Source organism: Alligator mississippiensis, chromosome 8, assembly GCF_030867095.1.
Source record: "Alligator mississippiensis isolate rAllMis1 chromosome 8, rAllMis1, whole genome shotgun sequence".
Classification (NCBI taxonomy): domain Eukaryota; kingdom Metazoa; phylum Chordata; order Crocodylia; family Alligatoridae; genus Alligator; species Alligator mississippiensis.
The window spans coordinates 82,178,726-82,197,577 of NC_081831.1; the positions used below are offsets into that span (position 1 = coordinate 82,178,726).

Consider the following 18,852-nt stretch of genomic DNA (forward strand, 5'->3'; position numbering starts at 1 on the left):
CCTGGGGTGGCTGGAGAGAGCGGGCAGTCACACTCCCCGCTGCTGGAAGTGAACAGATGTCGATCACAAAAAGGTATCACGAATTAGGGTCATCTGGGGCAAGTGCAACAGAAACCGCTTCATCATGCAAAGCTAAAACACAAACTACCGATAGGAGCGTGTCGCTGTGCGAACCCACACCTTTCGACAGCCCACAACCCAAAACCACCCCTTTGACTGCCAGACCAGGCTTATTCGCCCCCTCCCCGCAAATATCACCCTTCTCTGAAAAGAAAGAAGTGCCAGAGGTTTTTCTGAACCACTAAATCGATTTTGTGCGCAAGACACTGGGATGTCACAACGATCGACAGCAAGTGCTTTTTCCCTGCCAGAAGTAGCGGAAACAGGCAGGCACTTAAAAAGTGGGAAAATCCAAGATCTGAACCAGAAAAGGCAAGGAGCAATAAAGCAAGACACGTCCATCCCCAGTCGACTCCATGCGGGAAGGGAGATCAGACCCACTGCTGTGAACGGATACCCCAGGTACCGGGACCGGGCCCGGCAGTCGCCCGCCTAACCAGCAACGTGATGCACCACAATATATGCTCCAGCTCCCGCTCCCCAAGTCTCCTCCAAAGCGCGGCAAGAACTCAAGGCCAGAACGGCAGCCAGCGTTCAGCCATAACCCAGTTACTTTGCTTTTGCCGGCCTGCAGTCGGACGCTTAACGTTCGCAAGCCTCCTCGAGGGCGATTACTATAGCAGCTGCTGCCGAATTAATGACAAACAGACCTTCGGCGGCTCTCTGTAGATGAGGGGCTTCCCATAGCTGCCAACGGCCCAGAACCATCCGAGACGTGAACATCCTGTGCACAGCTTTTGGCTGGCTGGAAAGCACGTCGTTTCTATCCCGGAGGAGATGGGGTGTTCCCAGGCCAACCCGCCTTTCTGCTCCACAAGACCAACGTCCGTCCGGTGGCCATGGCTTACTGGCTGCGATCTGTTCTCTTCGAGGAATGCGAGCTCGTTGTATTTGCACGCCGTGCCCGTTTCTGGCCTCCATGCTTCGGGAAGGACGGCGGAGAGTGCAAGAGGGTTACAAGAAAAGCCAGGAGAGCAATGCAAGGGCTGGCAAACGTGCCTGAGAGCAAGAGTCAAAAGAGAGCTGGAAGGGCAGCCTGAACGTAGCCCGTACCTCCCTGCTCGGTGCAGGGGTGAGACTGCAGGGTCCTTCCATCTGGTAGACATCGAGATCCAAGGGCTGGAAGCTAAGGCACGGACAAATTCAGACGAGAAAGAAAATGCATTTCCTTTGCCCTGAACAGGACGGGCAGTGAGAACAACTTCCCGAGGGCTGCGGTGGCGTCCCCTCATTGCACGCGCTGGACGTTGAGACCGGGCGTTGAGTTAGGAGACACGCTCCAATCCAAGCGCGACGACTGCTACTGGAAATAGCATGACTAGGGCGGCCATCACAGAGGACAGTCCGGTTGTCCTGTATTGATACGAAACCTGACGCCTTATGTCCTTTTCTTGAAGAGGAAAATAAGTTTCTCTCAAAGAGAAAAACAGAGGAGTTGGGTTTCGTATCAATAGAGGCCAGAGTAGAAGAAAAGCAGCATGTCCTCTACGATGGCCACCCTACCAGAGACCCCTTAGACCCTCTACCCTGGAGGGCACAAAGCTGCAAAGCAAGTTGTTAAGCTGATCATCATCCAGTTGGATTTGACTTCAAAAATGCCTTTGCCTTTGTACCCCTTGGCTTCCCCAACTACTCACACAAGCATCACTTCCTTCAGTGCATTGACTCATCCCATTAATCCAGGCCCAAGGGCTGTGCACGCCGCTGCTAGCTTGCTCGGGGTTAAGCGTCGTTCTAACACGTCCGGGGCCAGATAACTACTTCTACAAGGCGGCTGTGCTTTCAGCCTCGAGAAGAGCGGTGCAAAACAGCAGGCACTTCTATTGCCTCCCTCTCCTAAACGGTTTGTGCGTAGTTATTTCATGTCGCTGCACACATGACCCAGCTCGTCTGGACAACGGCATCGTTAAGAAAACAGAGTCGGTCTTTCTTTCGTACGCAGGAGTACAGCAAGCAGACCAGAAACAAGGCTCAGGGCTAGAAACAGCACAGTATTACTCAGGGGTCACTTAGTGGAGGAAAAGCTTTAAACAACAAGTCCATGTGAAGTCCAAGTACACGGCTGGTCCACTCGATCCCACGCCAAGCCTTTCTTACTAGCACACTGCAGGCTTGAAGGCCACTTGTGGTATCTTTGTTAACACAGACTATTCCCATGATAAGAAATGAAAGGCTTGCCAGTGTGTTGGAGACGGGCACCCTCGGGCACCTCTGCAGACAGTGACCGCTCTGTACACTCACGAGCTTCCTCCTACACCCGTTTAGTGAGGACCGGGAGGGAGGGCAATGCTAGACAGATTGTGTCTGGCTGAGGAACAGACTGAAAAATCAACTCCAACTTATATAGTCAGCCACATCCCTAGCTTCACACTGGCATTAAAAGCATCTATTGCACTCCTTAGCGTTATGCCCACGGAAGTGCGAAACATCGGCAAACATGCTGAAGCATCCTCTACTATCGCTGCAAAGCTGCAGGTTACTTGCGTGGACCCACATAAACCATCTGTCGTTTTATAGGAGCCAGGAAGTCTAGAGAGGAGGCAGGAGAGAAAGCACGTGGGCTGTGCGGATCCAAGAGGACAGCGGCGTGCAGCTCGGATGAGCTAACACTTCCCTCTTTACACCGTGCTGGTAAAGATTGCCTTCACGTGGGAAGCTGCCACCATAAACTGATAAGCCCCTGGATTTCTCCCACATTGTTGTTTCCCAACTAATTAGCATGCTGTACTTTACCCCCCATTGCAAAATAAATTGCTATTGTATCTTGATGGTGAAAGCAGAAGCCAGGCAGGCGGTGGAACGAAACCAGTGATTCTCATCTGACCAGGGTGTCGTGGTCCCTCCGGGGTGCCTCGAGACCCCTCCAAAGGTGCACGGTTAGGTGTGCAAACACGACTCGCAAGAGATTTCAAACAGGAATTCAGTGTTAAATGCATGCTGAACAGTTCTTTTGCAAGAGAAGAATTGCCCTAGTATTTTTCTGTTGTCTGGAAAAAGGGAAAACAGGGCTGGCATTTTCCGAGGGGCGCCTCCAAGCTAACAATGGGTGCCTTGAGGCTAAAGAGTACCACTGAGTTAAGCAATTAATTCCTTCCTCCAGGAAAGCTCCACACATTTAATTAGTGGGAGGGCTACATGCACGAAACAGCCGCCCTCCATGCCCCCGTGCAGAAGGGACGGCGGAGGGCGGCTGCATTCACCAACCAAGCAGAAAGCAAGCAGCAGACGTGAAACCTCCAGATACCCAACATCGGCATCCACAACAGGTTGTAGGTGGGGGCTCGAAACTGTTGCTCTCGCTCCCCATAAAATAATGCCCTCTACACAGTTCAGGATTCAGGGCCAAGGATGCCTGGATTTATAGAAGGAGAGAAAGCAATGGCTAGGACAGGAAAAGGAGGTGACCCCCTAAAGAAAAATGCAACCTAACAGCATGATGTCTTGACTCTCATCAACAAAAGACGGACTAGCAAGCCATTTTAAAAGCTTGCTCTACAAATTTTAGTCCTCTTGGTACACCTAGCTACCCACTCACTGTTGGTTTTGAAACAACTCTGATCTGACTCCCAAAAGGCAAGAGCCACGGGTATCTGAAGCCCGGCAGATCACCAGGGCTGACGTATAAGATACAGCATAGTCCAACATTTCAGACTTTACAGTCAAGCCAAATACCTGGAAGGACATTTCTCTACTTGATTGGAAAGGTGGACTCAAACTTCTTATGGGCACTACAATGCTCTTTACTACACAGAGACTCCGTCCTGTTGTAGGATATACAGAGTATACCCACGTTGTCTGGCATAGTAGGGCTGGAGGGCTGTGGCCTGGCCGGTCCAGGAAACATGAGAGAAGCAAGGTTTTCTGGCAATAACTTATACTGGACCAGCTGTGTAGCTGGGAGAAATGTTAGACAAACTTTCGGACACCAAGTGTCTTTTTTCAGGCTGCTTTGTGCCCAAAAGCTGTCTAACATCTCTCCTGCCTTTACAGTTGGCTCAGTAATAAAATAAAATAAAATAAAATAAAATAAAAACCTTGCTTCTATACATACAAAAACCTGGAAAGTGTATATGATTAAAGATGTGTAATAAGTTAATTAGCAAGTGATATAGCTAAGGGAAGGGCTGATAGTAGGGGTCTGTGCTGTCCCAAGCTTTGAGGGGAAGGTCCAGGGTGTCAGCCTTTGCACTTCACTAATTTAAATTTAAGCTACATCAAGCTTAAAATGTAAAGGTGCTCACGTAAAAACACCGAAGAGTTGCAGTCACGCTCCAGGGACTTGCACAGACCTCTCCTTCGGTGATGGAAGAGAGGTTTTGGTACACTTGAAAGGAGAGCCTTCAAGACATAAGGGTACAAAATAAATATTAACCCTATCAGCTGTGCGCCATGACTTTGGGGAGCCTGCAAAATATCTAAGCTGGAGCTGACAACTGTGAGTAAATATTAACAGAACTAGATCAGTCTTTGCCCTCACATCGTGAATGTCCTCCCTTTCTCTCTGGCGTCCCAGGGATTTGCCTGCGAACAGCTGTTTCGGGTAGTAGAGGCCAGGTGCACGTGTGGAGGGGGAGGAAAGAAATTGCTCTTCGCCAGCTGAGCTATCAAACACAAATCGCGTCTACACGCTCATTAATGCACAGTAGTTACTGCGCATTTAATTCAGTACTTGCTTAATGAAGTGCTAAGTAAATGCGTGGTAGCTAGAGTTACTGCGCAGTAGCGCCACAACCGCCTTTTAAGTGACACTGCTGCGCAGTCGCCTAATGATGCCGTGCAGCAGCGTATTAGCACTGTCGTACAGTGATGCACTACTGCGCGGTGCCGTTAGGCTACTGCGCATTAAGCATCTTGTGTAGACACGGCCGAAGAGTGACATATTAGGTCAGACCAAAGGTCCGCTTAGCCCATGTCCTGTCTCTGGCAAGATAACAAGAAATGAGGCGCGTGTACATGGCCATCTTGCCAGACCCCTAAAAGCCAGTGCCCAGTTAGTCCCATCAGGGACTACTCAACACAACAGTTGGGTCAGCAACAAATAAATGTAATGAATGTAACTCATCTTCTGTACATCCAGCTAACGACTTCTTGAGCTCACTGCCCCCAAAACCTGCTGTGGCACTCAATTGTGCGTGGCTATCATGGTTTGGCCATTGCTCCGAGTTACTCCGCTCCCAGTATTTCCAGAGCAACAGCGCATCACATGAAGCAGCACTTTAGTTAGCCAAAGTCACCTCGGGTCACAAAACACGAGTGGGCCACTTCCCCAGGTTGTCCCAGCTCAGGATCAAGTGAGTTTTGGGCCCCGAAGGGAACAAGTTGAGAAAAGCACGAGATGGCCAGGAAATGCTAGCTGCGCTGAGCTCTTTTCAGACATACAATCTCTCGTCAGACCAGTTTATATCGAAAGGCCTAGGAGCACTGAGTCCTTTTATTGCCTGCCTGCCTGCCTGTATTTAAAAGGAGTTTGCAATAGTTATACAGACCTCCATCCCTGCACCCCTCTCCGTACTCGGCTCTGCTAGTGAAGGCTCTGCCGGCCACTCTTTAGCAGCCGGCTGTCTGACCTGCTCTGAAGTCCACGCGCTCCTCGGGTTTGTCTCAAACTTTGCTGTCATTGGTAGGGTCAGCCACCCAAATTCATGAGAGTCATTTGAGAGAGATGCTGAGACCGACCCCTTAAAAACCACAACCAATGCATATATGTACACACGCACTTCCATGCATATGGATACGTACAGCATGCACACACATGTATATAAATACCTTACAGCACACACACACACACTCACTTCCATGTATATGGATATCTACAACTCACACACACACACACTTCCATGTATATGGATACCTATGGCTCAAGCCGTGGCCCCAGTCTCCACTCAGGCTGCTCTCCGATGTCCCACGGCACCCACCGTCCCCCTGGGAAAAGCTATTCAGGGTGAAGTGCAGCTCTCGAGCTCTGATGGAGCCCAAGGATGGGGTAAGGACAGAGAAATGTGCGTGTGCAAGCTTCACACTTTGCCTGCATCCTCTGGCCTGAGCAGACTTCCACCACAGCACCCAAGAGACTCGACAGGACAAGCTATGACCACTTCTCAGCAAGTCTGAGCCCCAGCCTTGGCAGACACTACAAACTATGTGCTGAGTACACACACGTGGCATTTCCTGCCCGTATGCTGCAACAGCTTCTTTTACAAATTTTGCCTTTATCTAAAGAAAAGGCCTTAAAGGGTTCCAAAACCCAGATGCAGACTCAGGGTTTTCCATTAGAAAAACCATCAGGGAAAGTAGCATTACAATAGGAGGGTTGAATTACAAGGGAATTACAAGCCCTTGAATTACAAGGGCTGAGTTGGTACCTGCCCCGGACGTGAGCTCTCATCACATGTGCAGAATCCTACCGCTGCCTGGATGCAAAGGCGGGAGATGCGGAGGGAGGCCAAAGCAGCGCACGAGCCCGAGGAGCAGAGAAACGATGTAAGGATGGGGAAAGGGTCCAGCCCTTTTGAGGAATCAAAACTCCCAGGGGCTGCACACTCACTCCGAGTCAGGGGACCCCGCACCCTTGGCAAATGCTCTCTTATATTAGGAAGGGTCCTTGGATCATCTGATGAAGGAGTCCCGGCTCACGAAAGCTCGTGCACGTCTCATTCAGTTAGTCTGTACAGTGAATTTTTACCTTGCCGTCTTTGCCGTAGCTCACCTTGAGGACGGGAGCTTGGAAACACGCTGTCCTGAGATCTCGCAGGTGGGGAGGGATCCAAAGGGAGGGCTGCTTGTTGAAAGTGCAGAAATGCAAACAGAGTCACACCATAAGAGGGAAAAGCTGAGCATCTCCTCCTCGGGTGCTGCACTTCTCCCACTCCAGCACAGGCCAACCACTCCTCCCTCCACCCAGCACCTCCCGAGGCCGAGGAGGGCTCAGGCCTCCCCTTCCCTCCACCCCTCCTTGAACCAAGGGAAGGACAGGACCATCTTCCTGCCCTGTGCACTGCAAAGCACCTCCAGGTTCAGCGTTGCTCCTAGAAGAAGAGGGGGGACCAAAGCAGGGAAACACCAGCGGGCTCAGGTGTGTCCCCAAATCCCCTCTAGCATCACAGCTGCTGTTCAACACCGGCACGGCCCTTCTTTGCTCATCTCCTTGCTTTTGGAGACCCGAGCGCAGCCAAGCCTGGCGCTTTGAACCGGCACAAAGTGCCATCCCGGGGTGACTCGACTCCACGTGAGCGCACGAGCAGCGAATTTAGGGTAGTCTGACATCGTGCCACCCGCACCACGCCACCCTGCTCTGACAGGCCTCCGGACCGGGTTTTTCCATAGGCTGACAGTGCCATTTTTATGCAAAGTTCAGCCACGAGCGGGTCAATGCATGCAAACAAATGTTGACAACTTTGCTTATGAAGTAATCCTCTCCTCAAATGTCAACAGATGCCTGGCTAAATATTTGGAGAGCAGAAGGCAGAGAAACCCTGTTGTTCATTACTACAGCTAAGCACACAGGGAAATGAGAGACTTTTGTATCATCCGGATGCACAGAAATCACTGGTAACAAGAAGGGAAGCTACTTGTATCGCCCGCTGACTCGAAACAAAATGATTCAGGAAGTTTGCTCTCCAGCAGACATAAAGCTCGGCGAATTTCGAACCGATTTCAACTTAGCTCTGGTCTGGTGCCAACTGGCTTGTAAACTTGGAGTCACCAGAAGAAGTTTTCAAATACCTTCCAGAGTTTTCACTTAATTAAAAATGGCTTTCTTTTCAAGCTAATCTGTATGGCGATATCAGAAAGATGCCTCAAACCCAGCTCGATACGTGCAATTGTGTAGCAGTGTTTGCCGTGCCAATGCTAACATCGCAGCTGTTTCCGACACTTGTTCGAGCAAAGAAAACTTCTTTGTTACTTAGGTTTAACTTTTCACTTATCGTAAATCCTGGGTTAGGACTTGTTAGTCATATGTTTAAATAACTGATACTGATCCTGAATGCAACTCCCTAAGAATTGTCTTTGATTTTTTTGGTTGCCAATATAGCAAAAGCCCTCAATATTTCCCTTTTGGGGAAATTTAAAGTTTGAAATCAAGAGGCAAAATGCTAATTGAGACACACCGGTGCTTCTGTGGAGTTGGGTGGAAGCGTGTGATAAAAAAGGACGAACTTGCAGCTAAAGTGAACCAGATCTGACTCTGGAGTCGGCAGGATGGTAATAATTAATGCATTAGCACGTCCCCCCCGGGGAGTTTCTCTCACCCCCTCCCCACTGCTGCGCCCAGCTCCTTGCGATGACATTTTTGAAAGCATTTGAAAACTCGCCTGACTTTATCCCAACCGCACAGTCGGTCCAGGAACAGATATCGCCGTAAGACATGACACTGCCGTTCCTTTTCACTGCACGTGCAAGACACTCGTGCCACAACGCTGCGGACATCGCCCAAACCCCGACACGTGCCGAGACCTTTAGATCTAGCAGTCTACGTGGCCGAGCTCCCCATGTCAGTACCGAAACGTGCCTGGGGACACACAAAGGGACTGGGATTGTGTAGAGCCTGGACCCGTCCGGTGCCAGCAGGACCAATGCGTACCACCTCCCGCTCCTGTCCCATGGGCGCTTCACATCTTGGAAAAGGGCCGTACCTCTCTCCAGAGACGCAGACACGTCTCTTTGGGGAATTTTCATTTACACGAGCCGAGCGTGCTTCCGGTTTTAAAAGCCGCAAAAGCTTGTTTATGCCAAAAAGTCAGCCATCGTCCCAAATCGGTGCTCCAGCCTTGGCGCGTATTTTTAGTTTCCTCTTTAGCACATTTAAATCGGCGCAGCACAGTCTGCACGGGTCTATTTTAAGTCCCAACATCTTTTTTTTTGGCCTGGGCTGAAAATACCGCCTCTGTCTTTTCTCAGCTCCGTAACCCATGCTTATGGAGCATTTAACGACGCGCCAGGCTAAATAAAACATTTGCCCGTGACTTGGGGAGAACGGCGTGGCATTTTTTGAACAGCTTTACGACTCCGTGCAGGGACCATCCCAATTGACGCAATCCCAGGAGGTTAGATAGACGATGGTTTGATAAAGCATATCGCTCGTTAGAGACCCAAGTCTGATATAATCAATGGGAAATGCAATCAGGGACAGTTCAAGCCTGTCCTTTTGTGTCTCATTTAAAATAAAGAAGTCAAACTTCCTCCTCTGCTCTGTGCTATCACCCACGGGTGGGGAGGGGAGGGGGCAGTGGCACACCTGTGCAGCTTTTCCTTGCACAAGTAACCAGATACGAGTCATTATTGCAAACAGGTTTATCTCGGCAGCTGTCTGCAAGTGGCACCATTTGCCGGGCCCTCCCGCAGCTGTCGTGGGCACCAACGCCGCCCAGGGCAGGGCAGGGCAGGGCAGGGCAGGGCGAGCGATGGGCACGGAGGGCAAACCCAGCGCAGCGCAGCGCAGGGGTGCATCAGTCTCCCAAAAGTCAAGGCAAGCAGAGCGGGATGGCAGGTGGCTGCAGGGCGCGGGGCGAGCACACGCCTCTTGGTACAGCACGCCCGGGGGGGGAGGGAGAGAGGGGAGTTGCCCCGCACTTGCAGGGCCGGCCCGGCCCGGCCCGGCCCTCGGGCTGCTTCTAGACGAGGGGGGGCGGGTTGTGACACGGGAACAAAGAGGACCCGCGGGCTAAGGCTGCGGCTGCGGCTGGGGCTGGGGGGCCGGCCCGCGGGGCAGCGCCGTCCTCCCGGGGCTCCGCACGCGCGGGCAGGGAGCCGCGGGCACCGGAGACCGCCCCGCGCAGCGCAGCGCCGAGCCCCGCCACTCCCGGCCACCGGCCCCCGCTCCACGCCCCGTACCCCGCGCCACGGAAACCACAGCCCCGCGGCAAAGCCCGGCTGCACAGCCCAACCCCGCTCCGCTCCGCTCCGCGCCCCGCGCAGCTCACCGCCCGCCGCCGCGACCTCCGCTCCGCTCCGCTCTGCTCTGCTCGCCCGGCTCCGCCCCGCCCCGGCCCGGCCCGCCCCGCGCACACACCCCGACACGGAGACAGACACGCTCTCCCTGCCCTGAACACACACGCACGCAGACACACGCATTGACACACGCGTGCTCTACGCTCACGCGCTGCACGTGGACGCACAAACACGCGCGCACGCACACACACACTCGACTCTCAATCGCTCTCCGCACGTGGACACACACACACACACACACTCCCTGCCATGAACACACACACACAGGCACACAGACAAATGCACACACACACACACACATTCTACTCTCACTCTGTGCACGTGGACACACGCTACAAACAGCCTCCCCGTCCTGAACACGCACGCGACACGCACATCCAAACACACACTCTACCCTCACTCACCCTCTGCACATGGATACACACACACGCGTGCGCACACACACACACTCTACCCTCACTCACCCTCTGCACATGGATACACACACACGCGTGTGCACACACACACACTCTACCCTCACTCACCCTCTGCCCATGGATACACACACACGCGTGCGCACACACACACACACACACTCTACCCTCACTCACCCTCTGCACATGGATACACACACGTGTGCGCACACACACACACTACCCTCACTCACCCTCTGCACATGGTCACACACACTCCCTGCCATGAACATACACACACAGATGCACGCACAGACACACACACATTCTCCTGCCACTCTGCACATGGACACACAGACACAAACATGCTGTCCCTGCCATGAACACACACACAGCTACAAACACACACTCTACCCGCTCACTCTCTGCCCATGGACGCACACACACCACACACACACAACGCAGACACAGACTTTTCCCCCACAGGACTTGCCCCTACCCCTTACCCCCCATCCCTCTGAGGACCTTCCTCCCCACTGCGCGGAGCCCCGGGCTGGGGGAGCAGAGCCCGGGGCAGGGGCCGGGTGCGAGGGCAGCACTGCAGCGCCCACGACTTCAGCTCCTTCTCCAGCAGCCCCATGCAACCCACACCTTGCAGCGCTCCTTCCCCGGCCCCGGCCACTCGCCCCTGCCCCACTCCCTCCTCGCCTCAATCTGCCCCGCAGGCATCCAGGGGCCCCTGTTTGGCAGAGGCCCCTGGGCTCCAGCCCAGCTGCCCCTGCATTAATCCTCCTGTGCCTGGCAGCAGCCTTAGGAGCCAGGAAGGGCTTCACGGCCCCTGCTAAACTCTTCACTGCAGAGGTGTGAGCTGCTGAACCCCCCTGCAGCTAGCCCAGGGCCAACAACCCCCCGATCGCACAGCAGGCAAAGGCTTTTGCCACAGCACTGCCAGCAAAAGCATCAGGCCTTTCGCCGCTCCCCTGCCATCTGCCCCTGCAACGCCAACATCTGGCTAGTCGAGGTTGGGGTGTTTTTGGTGCTCTGTCTAAAAACCTGGCTGAGCTCTGAGCTAGCCTTTCTTCTGCCCTTCTGCTGTGCATCGCCTCTCCTGGTCACAGAGCTCCTATTTCACAGCCCTGCCAGCGGTTTTGAACTCGTTCCTGTGACGTCCGATCTGCATTTGCTTCTATCGGGAGCAGAATCCTCCAGCCCTCGGCTGTTAGCGAAGCTTCCAGTTTATTTTGCACTGGAGGAAAATTGGGGTTGTTTTATAGGGGACGATGCCCCTCACCAGCTGCACCCTCCTTTGCAAAGTCCTAGATCCACCCAGGATGCACGCAGAACACAACACAATTTTTTTCTTTAGTTGAAAAGAAACTGGAAGCTTTACTTGTACCCCTGGGGCTGCAGGCCGGGTGATCCGGATGGAAGCAAAAGCAAAGAGGGAACTTCACTCGCGTGAGTTAAAAACAGCCTGCAGGGCTGTGAAATAGGAGGATCCCAGGAGAAAAGTCCTTATCCCAGGGTAAACTGGCCGTCTGTGTGTGATACACCACACTAAGGGTTTTCCCTGGGATAGCCCAGGCTCGTGGGAGCCCATTTCCCAGGACAAGCTGTGCATGCCAGGCCCTGCACCTCTTCCCCCATCCTGGGATTCGAGCTGCATCAGTGATGACGGCCTCAAACGCCAGGAGAACTTTTACAATCGTTTCTCCTATGCCGGAAGAAGGGGGCTTGTGCCTGAAAGTTTGCAATTAAAGAGAATTTTTTGCAAATATCTAGTTGACCTAGTACGAGAGATCACCTCCACGGCAGTGAAGTGCGTGCCTGGACGCAGCTCTGCACGGCTGCCGGGGAAGGAAAGGGGTGCCACGGGAGCAGTGGGCACCACAACAGCTCACCTGTAGTGTGTCCGCGCGGGGGCCTTTGTGCAAACTGGGAATTCCCTGAGAGAGGGGTGATGGACGCATGGAAGTTACTGGTTTAATGAAAGTGGGTCCGGGTTTAGGACACAGACGAGGGCTACACAAGACCCCTCCTTTCATCCATCGTCTCTGAGCTTTGCCCCGGTTCTCAGCACTCTTCAGCCGAGGTGCAGCTGAGTTTTGCAAAGCAACGGTGCGCATCCCATGCTTCTTGTTTAACCTTTCTTATCACCATCCTTCATAATTTAAGCTTAGGCAAAATATTACAGTCACTTTACAAACTTTAGAAGGAGAGAGGATACACTGACATCATGATATTGTTCCCTCGCTCTCATTTACAAATCAAGTCGGTGTAACAGCTGGTTTCAGTAGAAGTGCTCGGTGCCCTCCATTACGATAAACAGGCACCTCGTTCTCTAACTATCAGTGAAGGCGCACCTTTCTAAATATAAAATCCTTTATAGGCACTCCTGCTGACTCCAGAATTAGGAGTCCTTGTATGAATTATTTACAGAAAAGACTGTCATTCTGATCATTATGGGATAAAGCAAAACTATTTTTACTGTCAAAATGTCAGGGAAAATATTTCATCGTGAGATTAATTTTCTAAGGCTGCGAATAAGAAGAGCTGATAGACTAGTCCCGGGTGATGGAACTGATTCAGCTCACAATGGGAGCTTCTTCATCACGTTAATAGGAGCAGACTTCATGACAAGAATTAGATTCTCTTCCTCCAGCCTTTTTATTTTCATTATATGGTTGAATTTTTCATTACAAATCTGATCCTTTTGCATATTCATCACTTTATTAGATTAGTTCATATGGAGCTCAGGGTAATAAGGTTACACTGATTTAATGGATCAACTCAATTTTGCACTCTACAATGGTATTGATATGTTCATACTAGGCAAAGGTTTTCCTTTCATAGTATATTTTATAGCATAATACTAGCACGATAGAGTCGTGCACCTTATCAAGCTTGTTCAGTATCTTTTAGCAAAAAAAAAATTATTTTAACTCTCAAGTTGCAATATGAAAGAGCCAAAGATGAAGCATCATTTTTGTAGACATGGACCATTCAGAGAATTGCAGAGAACAAGTTTCTATGTCAGGCCTTTTTTGCAGCCTAGTGCTATTAAACAAGCATGCCTTTGTTCTCTAAATGAGAGGGCAAAGTTTAGGACATATTTCACATTCACCAGTAGCCCCCTTTTTCTGGGCATTTCTCCTATGTCCTCAGGCGGCAAAGAAGTTAATCTGCAGGACGTGAATCTATTCATTCGGCTACAGCTGCTGATTAGCATCCTGATTGCAATGATGATATCAACTTGAAGGTAACTTTAAGAGATCTCCCATGGAATGACCATAATGAGGTGCGATGCCAAGATATAGCCTGAAGTGGGTCTTTAGATAGTCTTCCTCCAGCAAGTGCAAAGCTGAGCAGTCTTAGATGGTAATTTCTGTTTAAAGTATTAGTTATTAGGAAAAAACTTTCTCACTAGGCAGGTAGTAAAGCATCGGATCAGGCTACCCAGGGAAGTTATGGACTCTCCATCCTTGGGGGTGTTTAAGACCCGGGTAGACAAAAACTTGGCTGGGATGATGCAGTTGGGGCTGGTCCTGCTTGGAGCAGGGGGTTGCACTAGATGCAACCTCCCGAGGTCCCTTCCAGCCCTCATTGTCTATGAATCTATTAATTAAGCAAGAGGCAAGGATTTCTTAGCCTGATATCTTCTGTTGGACCAACTGTGTAGCTGGTTACAGCATCACTCTTACCTTACTGATGAATAAAGTATTTTAATATATTTTCTTCTCTGCCTCTTGTAAAACACTTGGCAGAGCGATTTGATGTACTGGGATAGAAAACAGGACGAGGAACAAACTTTTTCAAGAACCTCTGACATCAGCTGGAGCAATTTCTAGGGTGTGAACTACATTTATAAAGCCAACGTACATGAGTGAAGGGCAGGAACATGTTGACTAAAGTCCCTGGGGAAAACCTTACAAAAAAGCACCGTGGAAGTCTCACTGTCCACATGCAGGACGGACAGGGCACGTGTCTTTAAAGAGCTCATTGCAGGGGTCACCGATTAGATAACTACCCAGAAGTTTGTTTAGGTATTGAACTGGGACTTTCCACATAGCAAAGGCCTATTCTGTGAATAAAGGCTTTCAAACCTGATACTCGGCCCATCAGGCTACCGGTATTTCACTTGTTCCTTTTTATTAAGTGATGGAGAAATGCTTGTTTAGAACAAAATATGCATGTATAAACCCCTGACACTGTAAACTGATAGTAGCAGGGGAATAGGCCATGTTTTACGTCTACGTGTTTAAACAGGGTAGTATTACTTTTCTTCTGCAGCGTGCAGAAGATGTGCAATGAGCAGAGGACAGAAGGCACGCTGGATCATCAGTTGGATTTCTGCATTGAACATTTTCGGACCGTGCATTTGCATATATCCACTGTGCACACAGCCAGACAGACTAAGGGGCTCCGTCTCAGCACCAGTGGGGTCTGCTGTTGACTTTGGTGGCAGTAGCACTGGCCCTTTAAGACCCCTTCCCCTGTGCAGGTTAGTGTGGCTGCATTTGAAATTACTTTTATGAATTTTAATTATGTCTTTTTAAGCATAAGCCTCTTAGCTGGCAGCGTGGTGATCCGCTGTCCTGCGTTGCCTGCTTATAAAAATCATGTCACCTTTACTCTTGCCTGTGTTACTAAATTATCCTCTAGTTGTGACTAGTGGCGGTGTGACACGCTGTCTTCCGTAAGACACTCTGCCAATAATACAGTGAAATAAAATCAGGTAGTGAGGGTGAAGGAAGGAAGGGACCTGTCTCTTTAATAGCAAATCAAACTGCTTTCAGGTTGACACTTCCAGCCAGGATGATTAACATGTAAAAGCACGCTGCTTAGGTTACAGAAAAGGAAAGCTGCGCTCCAGAGATATGCAAAGCCATCCTGGAGGCCCCGACTGGCACCCAGAGTTTTTACAAAGTGCAAGAAAAACAAGAACAAAACCAACCTGAAACCAGTCAAATCCTGAACGGACCGAGGAAGCAAAGGATGGGCTGTTTCTAAGAGTGACGGTAGCCAGCCTGGAGTGGGCATCTGCTTAAATGAGGTAGATCTGATTTCATCATTTATGTTACATGCTTGAAGATGAACAGAACTGGAGACTGCAACAGTGGGGAGGACAAGGATGCGAGAAAGGGTGATTTTTGTCTGGGGTTGCTTCTCTGACACCCGGTTAAGAGGATTCCTGCATGCCCGGGAGGAGGTAAGTGCAAGTGTTTGGAAATTAGGTGGGAGCAAGCTTCTCTTGGCCAAAGGCCGGTCGATAGGCACCTTTACAGACTAACTAAATAAGATATATCGGGCATGTCTGTACAAGGCACCTAATGCCCATTGGGCTAATTCTACTGCGCATTAGCACTGCTGGCAAAAACTGTGTTAATGCACAGTAGATTAGTCCATTGAGCATTAAGCATCACAGAAAAGCATTAATTTGTGCTAACGCACAGTAGTTTAGTCCAATGAGCATTAATCACAGAAAAACGTTCATTTGTGCTAATGCACAGTAGTTTAGTCCAATGAGCATTAAGCATCACAGAAAAGCATTTATTTGTGCTAATGCGCAGTAGTTTAGTCCAATGAGCATTAAGCATCACAGAAAAGCATTCATTTGTGCTAATGCGTAGTAGTTTAGTCCAATGAGCATTAAGCATCACAGAAAAGCATTCATTTGTGCTAATGCATTGCACAGTAGCACCGATTACTGCGCGTTAAGTTAGCACCTGTTATTACAGGTACTCAATACAACAGCATTACGGCGCATTAATGAATGTGTAGATGCACCCACAGAGCACAAGCCACTCGAGTCAATGGCAAAATCCCCATTGCATTTAACAATTTAATAGGTTAGGACCTTTTTTTTAGAAAATCCTTTTGTAGGGTTGGGTATTTGACCGGTCAAATAAAGTTCAGTCACTTGACTGGTCAAAAACTGTAAAAAATTGCCAGTAGGTCCAAATGTTACATAGAAAAAGCAGTTATTTTCCAGTAAGAAATGAGTAAAAAAAAATTAAAAATCATATTTGTATCAAGAAAATGACAAAAAGTAGGGTTTTTTTGTAAAATTGCTACAGTCTTTGACCAGTCAAAAATGCAGTCAATTGACCTGTGAATTAACAATATTTGACAGGTCAGTTGACTGGCTGGTCAACCCTATTCTGCTGGTGCTGTTGTCAGTGATGACTTCTCCACAACCTTCCAAGAGTCAGGCTAGTTCTTCCAAGGAGCGTCCTACTAAATACAATAAAAACAAACAGTGCTAAGGTCATCAGATAAGCGAGCAATTCAAGCGGCTTGCTGCCTACGTCAATGCATTTGATCTGGGCTTTTTTCTTCTTTTTTTCCATAAAAGAAAGCACCTAAAAATCCAAGTAACGTTTAGGAGCTGCATGATTTGCTTCTGTTTAAGTATTTATTTGAATAATCCTGGGCACTTCTCTCCTTGAAAGCAAGTTTTTAGAGCCTGACCTAGCCAGCCTGACTCAGGGGAGCAATTCTTACCCTCTCGGGTTTTTCTGTTTCCATTAATGGGACTATTCACGTGAACATGGGTTACTTATAAATCAGGCAGATCAGTCCATAAGGCTGCCAGTTATTCTGTCACGCTCCAAGTCTTGCTGTCCTGACCACTAGATATGGATGACAGAAAAGTTGTCCCAGCCCAGCCAAAATCCCCAGCCTGGGCTGCATCCAGCACCCGATGCCTCTGAGGGGAAAAGCACCCCGAGACATAGCAACAGAAGGAGAAAATATTCCTTCCAGCCCCATGGGGCAAGCAGCAAAGCACAGATGCCTGGGAAAAACCTGGAGGAAAGCTTAGACATAGCTACTCTTAGATCCTCTTTGACCAACGTCAAGTCCAAGGTCAGGTCTCAGGACTCTTCGGCAGAACCAAATTATATTGTACAACCACCAGCGCCCTGCATTCGTTTTGCTTGTGCGAGATGGCACGAGGCAGCTCAGTGGTGTAGGATGACAGAAGGAGCAATGGGCTCAAGTCGCAGCAAGGCAAGTTGGGGTTGGATATTAAAAACTGTCTCCCTAGGAGGGTGGTGAAGCCCTGGACCAGGTCACCCAGAGAGGCAGTGGAGTCTCCATCCTTGGAGGTTTTGAAGACCGGGGTAGACAAGGCCTTGGCTGGGATGATGTAGTTGGGGCTGGTCCTGCTTGGAGCAGGGGTCGGACTAGATGCGACCTCCTGAGCTCCCTCCCACCCTCATTGTCTATGATTGTATGATCTCAGTTGCCCGTGTCTTTGCAGCCTGTTTTATTTCTCTAAATCCCATCTCCTGTCCTGTGCAGAGCTGCACCGTGATGACCCAGCTCACAGAAGGGTGAACACCCTAGTCCCGAAAGGAAAGCAAGCCAGGCGGCTATCTGTGCTGCGCCTGCATCCACCCTTCATTATCTCGTCCAGCGGGAAGAGCTTGCTGGAAACTCGCTGCCCTTTGAAGCATTTGCAGTGTCTGCATGGGTGACTGCATCTTTCATCTGTGATTTGCATTCACACGGTGCACTTTTTGCCACTGCAGGTCTTGAGGTAGTAGGACACAAAGACAAAGCAGCTTTGAGTTACCCTTCTGTCCTTTCTTTGCCTGGGATACATTGGTGATCTGCATCAAGCCTGGACAACCTCTGCTTTCAGTCCCGGCTGTATCCACACTCGCTTTCCCCAGCTCAGGAGCAGACAGGAGTCTTAGCAAGGGAGCAACACCTGCTGAAGGGACAGGAGCAAGAGTCAAGAAGATGCTGCTGTGCTACATCGAGCAAATAACGGAGACTGAGAAGGAGGTGTGGTGGGTGGGAAGATGGATGGGCCTGGCTTCCTCTGATCAGAAACCCGACGAAGAATGTTTTGCATCCAAAGTTTGTCTAACTTATGCCACCTACATAGTTGGTGCAAGAAAAGAGACCACCCTAAGAAAACCTTGCCTATTGCAAACTATACCAGAGACACAGGAAATGTGCCCTCAAACCTCCACCACTTCCACGAGGCTTTTCCCAGCAGGCTGATTCTCAGGGGGGCTGGTCCTTTCAATCTCCTCTTCAATGGAGATTTTGCATTTGCTGCATTGCTCCTAGTGCAGCTCCTGCGTGCTCATCTCCTGCTGCGTTCCCCTTCCCTCGCAGGTGGGGCGTGCTCAGAGCAGGCAAAGAAGGGGAGGCAAGCAGCTGCATTTTGGGGGCAGCGCGGGGGTCGATGTGAAGATCAGGGGGGGCCACGGGATGGGACTGACTTTCGTTTCTGGTCTCCCCTGCCTTTCTCTAGCTCCGCTCCAGCCAAAAAGGTGGCCCAACAAGGCTGGAGGGGACCGATGGGTAGCCGGGAGGTGCAGAGCTGATGTGAGCGAGTGCTCTCTATAGGATTTTTTATAATCATTTTTATTTC

General features: G+C 50.2%; 1 protein-coding gene across 1 annotated transcript in view; it reads right to left on the bottom strand.

Moving 5' to 3' along the window:
• Window positions 1–10,104, bottom strand: part of PLS3 (plastin 3) — a 57,417-nt gene extending 47,313 nt beyond the window's left edge. The window contains exon 1 of the mRNA XM_059732927.1: window positions 10,041–10,104. The gene's annotated coding sequence lies outside the window, so the exon portion shown is untranslated. The remainder of the gene's footprint in view (window positions 1–10,040) is intronic.
• Window positions 10,105–18,852: the final 8,748 nt, after the last annotated feature.